The following is a 10880-nucleotide window of genomic DNA, read 5'->3' on the forward strand; positions in this document are numbered from 1 at the left end:
TGCGCCTTCCGCCGACCACTGGCGACAACATCGATGTACTGTGGAGACCTCACGCCCCACGTGTTGAGCAATTCGGCGGTACGTCCACCCGGCCTCCCGCATGCCCACTATACGCCCTCGCTCAAAGTCCGTCAACTGCACATACGGTTCACGTCCACGCTGTCGCGGCATGCTACCAGTGTTAAAGACTGCGATGGAGCTCCATATGCCACGGCAAACTGGCTGACACTGACGGCGGCGGTGCACAAATGCTGCGCAGCTAGCGCCATTCGACGGCCAACACCGCGGTTCCTGGTGTGTCCGCTGTGCCGTGCGTGTGATCATTGCTTGTACAGCCCTCTCGCAGTGTCCGGAGCAAGTATGGTGGGTCTTACACACCGGTGTCAATGTGTTCTTTTTTCCATTTCCAGGAGTGTATATCGAGGAAAGCAAAGGCACAATGAACATTTGTAACCGCCGCAACCGAGACAACATCCCGATATTCGGCTACTGGGGTCAGAATAGATCTACCAGGAAAACAACATTGATGTGCACCAATCACACCCCGAAGCAGAGAAGACAATCGACTATTGAACGCTCTAGCAGCTGTCTTGTAATCAAAGTTCAGCAATGTGAGCGGACGAAGATTGGCAGCAGATAAACGACCAGTGGACTTCGGAATTAAAACAATTTTCCCTACTTTAAAATCGGCTGGCACATCCATCCCCCTGACAATCTCATTTAAAATCTGCGTAAAAGTGCCAACCAAAAGAGGCCAAAAACGGAGATAAAAGTTTTTAGGCAGGCCGTCTGGACCCGGCGATTTACCGGACGGAGAGCGAGCAATAAAATCAAAAACATCATCTATCTCGAACTCCCGGAGAAATTTGCCGTTCGCGTCAGGCGAGATCGTCGCAGGAAGATCCTCAAGGACATCATCAGAAAGTGACGCACCAGAATCATCGGCAGAATAGAGACTAGCGTAATACTGATGAAGAGCACGAGTCATTTCCTCCTGTGCAATAAGCTGTCGTCCATCATCCACCATAAGAGAAGAGATGAAGGAGCGACGACGTCGAGTCTGATGCCGCAGCAGGTGGTACAAAGAAGTCAGGTTACCTTCAACAAGAGAGTGAGGTTTCGACTTTACTCGCAGACCATCCAACTGTCGTCGTTTGAGGGTCAAGAGCTTGGCTTTAATACGACGAAAATCATGGATCCGCAGAGGAGAAGGACCCGCCGCGTCATACAGTTCACGCAGGACAGAGTAGTAAAATTCATACGTGTTCTTAAAATCACGCGCCCTTGCGGCACAGTAAAAAATCAAAGACTGACGAATCTTGGGCTTGGCAAACGCAGTCCACCAAACGAGCAAGGAGGGGTAACGCGGGACAGAGCGAAGACATCGCTCCCACACGGCACTTACAACTTCATCAATGGCACTGTCGGCAAGGTGGGAAACATTTAACATCCACTGGGAACGATAAAGTTTTGCAGGTTGGTGACTAAGATTTACAGTTGCAGTAAAAGCACAATGGTCAGAAAAACTAGTAGGAATAACATCGACAGAAAGAATTGTATCACATAAAAAATCAAAGAAGTAGAATCTGTCGAGTCTACTGCATGGGGACGCGGTAAAATACGTAAATTTCACCAGGGTTGGAGATTTGTGTTCCCAAACATAACGCAAGTACATCGTACGAACCAAGTCATGAAAATCTCGGCAATAATTAAAATTGGGGGACTGGTCTTCAGGGCGTAAAACACAATTAAAATCGCCTCCGAGCAGGAGACTCCGAGGACTTTTGCGCAAAAGACAAATAAGCTCTTCCTTATAAAAGCGCGATCGAGCCACAGTGCTATCCGAACCAGAGGGGGCATACAAAACAACTAGGCAGAGATCAAAAAGACGACAACCAATCCCACGGCCAGAGTCAAGGAATTCCATGTCTGTAACAGGAATACCTTCTTGAAAGAAAAGAGCTGTTCCTGTTGAGTTTTCCGGTGCGACATTAAAAACAGTTTGAAATCCAGGTAGAGAGAGATCAGAAAACAATATTTCCTGCAAAAATACTACGTCCGCACAGGAGTCGTAGAGAAACTGCCGCAAAGAGGCAATGCGAACGTCGGACTCAATACGGTTAACATTTAAGTTAATAAAGGTGTATGCTTGAACCATGGAGAGAGAAGCGAGAGAAGAAACCACGTACACCGACGCATCAACATCACAGTCCATAGTAGGGGAGACGGAGGCATCCGAGGGAAGGGGACTGCTACCAACTTCCGCGGATCCGTTACGTTTCAGTTTTTTACGAACAGCATTGACGTTCGCCTGAACGCGCAACTTGCGTCGGCTGACGGGCAAGGAAGCGGCAGCCACCGGTGACGTAGGAGAGTCAAGTTCTGTATCCGACACCACCCGCGCCGGTCCACAGTCAGGGTCCGGGGTCGCGGGGGAAACATCCGACGAAACGGACTGGTCTACACCAATACTAGCTTCCGGCAAACATGGACTACAAGGAGGCGAAACTTGAGCAGGAGGCTCCGAAGCTGCTAATTGTTCGTCATCCCAGATACTGTTTGCTATAAGGCCACGACGCGCAACTGATGTCCAACATTCGTTTGCATCCTGTGAGGATCGAACTCACGACCCCTGGTTTACTAGACTAGTGCTCTGCCACTGAGCTAAATAGGCGCGGCCCAGCGGTACATTTGCGTACTTCGTCCTTACGGTCGTCTGGATCATCAGACCTCAGCTGACAACAATTCATATTACCGTCTAATATTTGCAGCTATGGCGACCCATTACTGCTTGGCTACACATCTGACACGTAAACGATGTGCTCTCCAAATAACACCACTTGCATTTCAGAACATGTCTTTCACACATGTCTACAAAATCACCTTCACCTTCAAACACAGTTTCCTTGCGACTGACGGAGACGTAGGCAAAGTTTAAAGTTGCTATTTCCATTACATCACCTTAATCAGAAAAACGGTAATTTGCATCTGCAGAGGAACAAAATTCCGTTTCGCCCCGTGTGGGGCTCGAACCCACGACCCTTTGATTAAGAGCCTTATGCTCTACCGACTGAGCTAGCCGCACTGCCTCGGTGAATACATGCCGGTTAGCACGTCACACGGTACTCGTTTGGGTTGATTGGTCCCATACAGAACCTCTCCATGTTGCCTAATGTTTTCCTAACGTCACACTCGACACGTAGTTCAGTTTTATTTCATAATCATTTCTGAGAGGTAACAGAATTGCATGACAACCTGCAGAGCTAGTTTCGTCAAAATTAACACACATACTTGATGTGACTCATAAGCCGAACGAGTTACTTTCCGACGTTATTTTAGATGTGCAAGTGCCAGTCAAAAACACGCGGCAACGGCAATATGCAAACCAATTCGCTACTTAACACCGGTCTTGTTGTGCGTGTTTCAAGCTCAAGAGCATCTCCAAGCAGAAAATGGTCAACAGCAACATTCACACGGTTTCGTACTGCTCAAGTGCTACACTGAAACGGTATGTTTCTTTTTCAGATCTGGAAAAACACGACCGTGAGAGGAATCGAACCCGCAATCTTCGGATACGAAGTCAGACGCCTTATCCATTAGGCCACACGGTCACTGACAAACAAGTGGAACTTATATACGACTCATCTCAAAACGCTCACACCACTGAGGAGTTGTGTTTTCGTTCTACACAGCCGCTGCCCCTTGCTCTTTCCACCCATTTGATACATTCAACTTGTTACGAGACCTACCAAATATAGACTGGGAAATTAGACCACACACTTTGTGCATTCGGAAATGTAAGACAGGGCGTCCCTCGCCGCATTTGCTACGATGGCCATATGCTACTTCTGCAGAAGAGGCGTCGGCGACGACGACGTCGACGACGACGACGACGACGACGACGACGACGACCGTGGAAGGCTCTGAGAAATGTGAGAAATACATCTATAAAATATATTTCAGACTGCCCCGTCCCACCTTATGCTGTACCGCTTTGGCAAATGCTTTATCTGCGCCGTTCGCCTTAGTCACATCTGAGAGTAATTCTTAATAAAACGCCTCTCGCTAATTGTTCGTCATCCCAGATACTGTTTGCTATAAGGCCACGACGCGCAACTGATATTAAAAATTCGTCTGCCTCCTGTGAGGATCGAACTCACGACCCCTGGTTTACTAGACCAGTGCTCTGCCACTGAGCTAAATAGGCGCGGCCTAGCGGTACTTTTGCGTATTTCATCCTTACGGTCGTCTGGATCATCAGACTTCAGCTGACAACACTTCATATTACCGTCTAATATTTGCAGCTATGGCGACCCATTACTGCTTGGCTACACATCTGACACGTAAACGAAGTGCTCTCCAAATAACACCACTTGCATTTCAGAACATGTCTTTCACACATGTCTACAAAATCACCTTCACCTTCAAATACAGTTTCCTTGCGACTGACGGAGACGTAGGCAAATTTTAAAGTTGCTATTTCCATTAATCACGTTAATCAGAAAAACGGTAATTTACATCTGCAGAGGACCAAAATTCCGTTCCGCCCCGCGTGGGGCTCGAACCCACGACCATGTGATTAAGAGCCTTATGCTCTACCGACTTTTTTTTTTTTTGTGGGCCTCCCATCACCCCTTTTAGCCCATCCTTGCACTCTCCATAATTCGCCTTCATCGGCGGCCGCTTCTCACGCCATGTACATAACCATAAACTGATGAGACAAAGTTAATCCCTTTATCGTGGAGAAACTTATGTACCCCTTCTTTGGGCTCATTGATAATGTGAAAAAAGAATGAAGTCTTCAGTAGATAGAAACAGAAGTTATGTTCAGTTTGTTTCCTTCTTCATCGCTGTTTTTTGTTGTCACACTTAAAGCAAATAGGCTTCCTTGACAAAGAAACGTCAGAGGGCATTCCGAAACTGCCTCTTCTCTCTGAAAATGCTTAAAAAACAAACCATATTCGGTGAGAAGCAACTATTTATAATGGCTTCTTCAAAAATAAATTAATAAACGTTGAACTCAAAGAACGGCAATTCCGGTAAAAACTAAAATAATTTTTTTTTCCAGGATTGTAAAGTAAGTTAGTAGTGGTGAACACTCTCTTACGTTTGTCTTCTGTGTCCGCAGATATTTCTTGTTAATTCTTTTACATCAAGGTCTTGATTAAAAAATTTGCGTATGTTTCTTTATATTTACTAGTCTTCAGTAACATGTGATGCTCAGTTAGCAGATAGATCCAAAAATCCTCTTGGCTTTTCTCTTCCTTCGTGAAGAGGTAATGGACCGTTGCCGCTTTCAGCCAATTGACTGCGTTGCGTTTCGTGTTAGGAAAGGGTACATCATCCGGTGTCAAAAAGTCCGCAGGCGTTATAGCGTTAGGTGACGTTCGAAGGATGAGTGCCAGCTTTCGTCGGACATTCAGCCAGATATCTTTAACCTTGTCACACACGAAACGATGTTCTTCGTTATCAGTTAAACTACACGTTGCACACAAAGGCGAATCCTCTAAGTGGATCGTATGAAGTTTCGAGTTTGTTGCAACTTTCCTATTTACAACAAAGTACCATGTTGCTTTCAGATGAGTAGCTAAGTTACGGTTATGAATATTTGCCCATATCACTTTCCAGTTAGAACATGGATAGTTTTGTTCTATTTTGTTGTTCTTCTTTTCTCCCATCACTTTGCCATATATTCCTTTTACGTTTGTCATGTCTATTTCCGGAATTCTTGAATGTAGGTAGCTATATTCTATTAAAAACCATCGTAAATGGTAAAGTCCGCTCGGTATGTGCTGCACATTAATGGATGGAGAGAGGTCATCTGGAACTATTTCAGATAGCAAGTGCGCGGCGATACAGCTGCCGGATTGTCTCCATTGTTGAAACGTATTGGAGATGTACAGAGCCTGCGACTTTTTAGTAACATTCGTTAAGTTTAAGCCGCCATTATTAGTGGCGAGCGTCAGAGTGTCATACTGGATTTTAAATATGTGGCCACGGCTCACAAAATAGCCTATTGCTGACATAATTTGTTTGGCGATGCCGGCGGGTATTGGCAGTATCTGGGCGACATAATTGACTTTGGAAGTAATAGAGACGTTCGCTAAAGACACTCTCTGAATTTCATTTAACTGTCGAATACTATGTGTCCGTACACTAGCTCGTATGGTAGTTAGTACTTGTCTATAGTTGGCCGCAATAGTTTGACGTATATTTTTTCGGAAATCAATGCCGAGACACTTCAAGGCTGTTAGCTCACGTAACTGACCGTGTGTGCGCATGCCAATGCCACGTCCGATATTGAATACGCCGGACTTGGTTTTGTTTAACCTCGCGGCTGACGCTCGTTCGTATTTTTCTATTATGTGCATTGCCGTCTCGACTTCCGCTACATTCATAACGAGAAACCCAACATCGTCCGCATAAGCTTTACATATTATTTTGTTTCCTCGTATTTGCAATCCTTGTAACCGCTGAGTCAAGGTAGCGAGCAAAGGTTCGATGGCCATGGCAAAAAGTGCCATGGACAACGGACAACCTTGCCTGACGGAACATGCGATCTCGACTGGCCGGCTAGGCTGTCCATTTATGATGATTCTGGAGGAGTTATTCGTTACCAAACGTCGTGTGAGGTCGACGAATCTCGGCGGAAAACCCATTGCGCCTATCGTTTTCAGGAGGTAGGAGTGGCTGATCCTGTCGAAGGCTTTATCGAAATCTAACGACACGATGGCACATTTTAGTCGACATACTTCTGCTATTGAGATTATGTCGCGGTAGTCGGACAGCGTCTGCTGAATTTTCCTACCTTTGCCCACGCTAGACTGATATGGGCCGGTGACGCTGGCCATTACATTTTTAAGTCTGTGGGCTAAGAGCCGCGAAAAAATTTTATAGTCACTGTTCAGCAGAGTGATTGGTCTCAAATTTCCAATTTTCTTGCCAGCCGATATTTTTGCGATTAACACTATCATACCTTCGCGAAAATCTTTCGGTATCTCCTTATTGAGGTTCAGAAGTTCATTACAGATGCATGTAATTCTATGTTTTATATGTTCCCAGAATACTTGATAAAATTCTGCTGGTATGCCGTCAGCTCCAGGGGATTTATTTTTTGCACTTTGATAGACAGCATAGTGTACATCGTCTTCGGTCGCCTCCGCTATTAGAGCTTCCGCGTACGCGTTACCAACGCGTCCTTGCAGGTGGGTCAGTAAATCGACCTGTGCTTTTTCGTCTACCTCTTTATGTGAAAACAAGTTGTCGAAATGGGTTAGTATTTCTGCTTTTATGTCGTTGTGCATTGTCAAGGTGGTTCCATTATCAGTTTTAAGCTCCGTCAGTATTTTGCGGAATCCTCGTTTAGTTTCACGAATCACATGATATACCGAAGTGGCTTCTTTTTGCGCCACAGTCTCTGCTCTTGACCTTATTTGGTATCCTTCAAGCTGTTGTCGCCTTAATGTCAGTATTTTTGCCTGGATTTTTTTAATTCTCCCATGGTTCCCAATAGCTGTAGCACCTTGCAGGTAGAGTTCTCGGAGACAATGAAAGTAAAATTCTATCGTTCTTTTCCGCCAAAAGCTCTTCTCCCGGGAGTAGTTGATGAAACATCTCCGGATCTGAGGTTTGGCGCATTTGAGCCACCAATCCAAAGTCGAGTGGTAAGAGATGAGTTTGGTCTCGCAGGCTCTCCAAGTGGTGAGAAAGGCTTCTCGACAGGCAGAATCTTTTAAGTGTGAAACATTAAGTTTCCATGGCCCTTTATATCGACAGGTTCCTTGTCGTTCCAAATTTAATGCGCATATATATGCAGCGTGGTCTGAAAAAACGGTTGGCCAAATTTCAGACTGCAGGATGCGGTGTTTCAGATTGGGCGAGACATATATTCGATCCAACCGGCTCGCTGAATGATTAGTAAGGTGGGTAAAGCCGGGTGCCGCGCCATTCTTTTGCTCCCACGAATCAGTTAAACGGAGGTCGGTGACGATACGTTCCAGGTCCGGCGATTTGTTGTAGTTCGGAGTTTGGTCTTTGGCATGTATGACACTGTTAAAGTCGCCTCCAAGGATGGTATGGGTGCAGTGTACACCAAACAAAGGAACAATTCCCTCCTTAAAAAACTGTGCTCGTTGGCACCGATTGGTAGAACCAGATGGGGCATAGACATTAAGAATCCTGGTGTTATAAAGCGTGCCGGCAATGCCTCTGCCGTTAGGCAGTTTTGTTACGTCTGTAATGACGACGCCCTCTTTGAAAAGAAATGCGGTACCCAAATCACATCCAATTCCAGGATTGACTATAGCATTATACCCCTGTATGAAGTCAAGTTTGATGTTTGTTACTTCTTGTAAAAACAAAATGTCCACATCAGCTGCATACAGGAAATCTTTTAAATTTTGTAAATTAAATGGGCTACAAATTTTATTGATGTTCAGCGTAGCGATCATATAGGCCTGCAACGGAACTACGTTAGCCAAGACGGGAGTGTAATTAGGAAAAACTCTGGCAACATATCATTTCGAAAAAACATTAAGAAATCTGACCCGAGAGACATGTGGACACAAGTCAGTAAAACCGTTCAGACTAGAAATATTCATGACTTGGGAAGGGATCAGTCGGCTTCTCCGTGTCTGGGACAGTATCCGTCGCAGCGATGACATTCAAGACGACGTCATCTCGTGGTGTGGCCATCGTGGTGACTGTAACGGTTCCTGTGGTGTCCATAATTGCGTCCTCCTTTGTAGTGTCGTTGACATCGTCTGCCCACGGATTCGACAGCCCTGTCATCGGTTCGTCATTAAGTGGTGCACTATATTCAGGTGTTTGCTGGTGATTTTTATCTTCGGTTCGGGTAATTGCTACGTCATCGGAGGGCAAACTGGCAGAACCTGAGGTACTATCCAAGGACACAGGGTCTTCGTTAGATGACTGCTGATTGCACTGCAAGTTCTCAGATGCAGATTGACGTATTTTGCCCCCTATTTGCTTCGCCTGTTCACGCAGTTGCAGTGCAGTCTGCTCTGCACCTTGACGCGCGATCCTCCGTTTTTTAGATTTCTTGGGAGATGCGTCTCGTGGTGGACTTTGGACGGTACCTGGAGAAGCCTCAGGTTGCAAAGTAGCACTACCCGAAGTGACTGACGCCAGGTCTGATTTCATTGCACTTGACGGGCTGTGGTCAGTGCCTAAGGCAGCTGCAGGATTCGGAGGAGCACCACTAGAAACGGCTGGTTGCGAGTCCGTTTTCTGTGCACCTGATACGCTTTTTATACCACCTAAAGAAGCTCCAGGATGCAGAGGAGCACTACCCGAAGCGACTGAGGTCGCGTCCGTATCCATTGCCTCATTGGGCGATTCCACGGCGACAAGGGCAGGAGCAGATATGTCTTCGCAGGAGGGTTGAGTGTCTACAGATGCTACACCTGAGTCGGTCGGTTGGTCGGTCGCTTGTGGGTCGGTATTCGTAGTAACTTCGGGGGGCGCAGTGGCACTTGCAAAACCGCGCGCTACGGCGACATACGTCACGGGCAGCGTTGACATAGCAGGGGGCCTGACGGCATCGCCGGCAGGCAGTTGCGCCACTCGCCTTTGAACACATTCTGCACGAACGTGGCCTGGTAAATTGCAGACAGCACACGTTTTCGGTTGGTCATCATACATCACAACAGCTCTATATCCGCAGACGTTTATAAACGACGGAATGTGCTTCTGCAATTCGACTTTTAATTGGCGCACACCATTCAAAACAGGGAATTTGTGTGCAGCAGACCACCGTTCGGCAATATTACTGAAAACTTTCCCGTATGGAGCAATAACAGCATTTATCTGGTCACTTGTAATTTCAAAGGGAAGTTCAAAGACTCGCACGGTCCGAATACCTAGACCAGCATTTGCAACGGTAACCTCCCCAACATTTCCGTCAGCATGTTTAAATTTCAGAATGCCACCACAAGATCGAACTATCCTTTCACACAATTCTGGACTGGAAAGTTTCACGAAAACCACACTGTTCATAATCGAGAAATGTATGCCGATAATATCATCAAGTCCTATTTTAATATCATCCTCTAACCACTGTTCAACATCAAATGACCTCGGTTGGACAAAGTTGCGATCAAACGTGAATTTCAAAGTATCTTTTCGTTGCGGCTGCGACATCTCTTAATTCTTTTTCATGTCTACACAAATACTATAGACAGCGACGCGTTGCAGTAAGAGCAGAGACTTACCACGCGGAGCTAACGCAGCACAGCACACAGCACGGCACGTCCGACCTCCAGCGCAGCCCCTGGCTGACGTCCCCGCGTGGGGCTCGAACCCACGATCCTTGGATTAAGAGCCTTATGCTCTACCGACTGAGCTAGCAGCGCTGCCTCGGTGAATACATGCCGGTTAGCACGTCACACAGTACTCGTTTGGGTTGATTGGTCCCATACAGAACCTCTCCATGTTGCCTAATGTTTTCCTAACGTCACACTCGTCACGTAGTTCACTTTTATTTCATAATCATTTCTGAGAGATAACAGAATTGCATGAAAACCTGCAGAACTAGTTTCGTCAAAATTAACACACGTACTTGATGTGACTCATAAGCCGAACGAGTTACTTTCCGACGTTATTTTAGATGTGCAAGTGCCAGTCAAAAACACGCGGCGACGGCAATATGCAAACCGATTCGCTAGTTAACACCGATCTTGTTGTGCGTGTTTCAAGCTCAAGAGCATCTCCAAGCAGAAAATGGTCAACAGCAACATTCACACGGTTTCGTACTGCTCAAGTGCTACACTAAAACGGTATGTTTCTTTTTCAGATCTGGAAAAACACGACCGTGAGAGGAATCAAACACGCAATCTTCGGATACGAAGTCCGACGCCTTA

General features: G+C 46.2%; 1 non-coding gene across 1 annotated transcript; it reads right to left on the reverse strand.

Moving 5' to 3' along the window:
• Window positions 1-4135: 4135 nt before the first annotated feature.
• Trnat-agu (transfer RNA threonine (anticodon AGU)) lies at window positions 4136-4207 on the reverse strand. The gene has a single exon. It is a non-coding gene; the product is annotated as a tRNA-Thr (tRNA).
• Between the last annotated feature and the right edge of the window lie 6673 nt (window positions 4208-10880).

The sequence above is a fragment of the Schistocerca gregaria genome, chromosome 5 (assembly GCF_023897955.1).
Source record: "Schistocerca gregaria isolate iqSchGreg1 chromosome 5, iqSchGreg1.2, whole genome shotgun sequence".
Lineage (NCBI taxonomy): Eukaryota > Metazoa > Arthropoda > Insecta > Orthoptera > Acrididae > Schistocerca > Schistocerca gregaria.